This window comes from Macadamia integrifolia, unplaced genomic scaffold (assembly GCF_013358625.1).
Source record: "Macadamia integrifolia cultivar HAES 741 unplaced genomic scaffold, SCU_Mint_v3 scaffold155, whole genome shotgun sequence".
Classification (NCBI taxonomy): domain Eukaryota; kingdom Viridiplantae; phylum Streptophyta; class Magnoliopsida; order Proteales; family Proteaceae; genus Macadamia; species Macadamia integrifolia.
The window spans coordinates 366,420-367,361 of NW_024868256.1; positions in this window are offsets into that span (position 1 = coordinate 366,420).

A 942-nucleotide genomic window follows, 5' to 3' on the forward strand; every position below is an offset into this window, starting at 1 on the left:
TCATCCAAAAATATCAGGAGGCTACGAGTAGGTACCGATTAAGAAAAAAAAGCTAAGAGAAAAAGATAAATGAATGCTAACCATAATGTTTGATCAATGATGCAGTGGTGTAAAGTAAAGTTAGAAGTAAAACCCTAAAAAAATTTGAAAAGTTTCACAACAATTACCAAGAATAATTGTTAACAAACTTAACAACATATATAAATACTATATTTTAGTTTAATTTTCCTCCAAAAATATAATTAAAAAACTTTTTCAATAACACATAAAGAACTATATTATGCTGTTAATTTAGTTGCACAATTATTCCTTCTACCTAAAAAAAATTACACAATTGTTCATGGTGTTAACTGCATTACTTGGAATAAATAAGGACCTTTTGTTTTTTGCATTTATTGTATGTCACTTCAATTCTAAAGCAAAAAGGGGCATTAAAGTTGAAGTTTCTCCCTTTCCAAGAACGGTTTTAAAACCTGTGATCAGTCTCAGAATCAATATTGATTGGAACTATTTTTTTAGACTTATATTTTATCAATGGATTGATTCTGATTGATCCAATCTGATTTTTAAAACTATGTTCCCAAGTGAAAAGCTTGGGATCCTTTACATGGATCTTAATAAGTGAGGAAAAAAGAAAGTAGAAAAGAAAAAGTAAAAATATCGGGTTTCAAAACAAAGTCCGCACCAGCCAACACTTGATTGAATCTAAAAGAATAACCTAAAATTGGACAGATTGTTTAATAAATAGTCTGATTAGTAGGTTAGAAGGAAACAATATGGGACCAAATTTTAAATTTAATAAATCAGCAGGCTCTAGTCTGACCTTGACCAAACAAAAAGTTGACTAAACCGATAAAAAATTGAACCAAAACTAGTTAATCCCCCCCCCTTTTTTTTTCTACCCCAAAATGCTCTCCTCTTTCGGCAAATACCAAAAAAAAA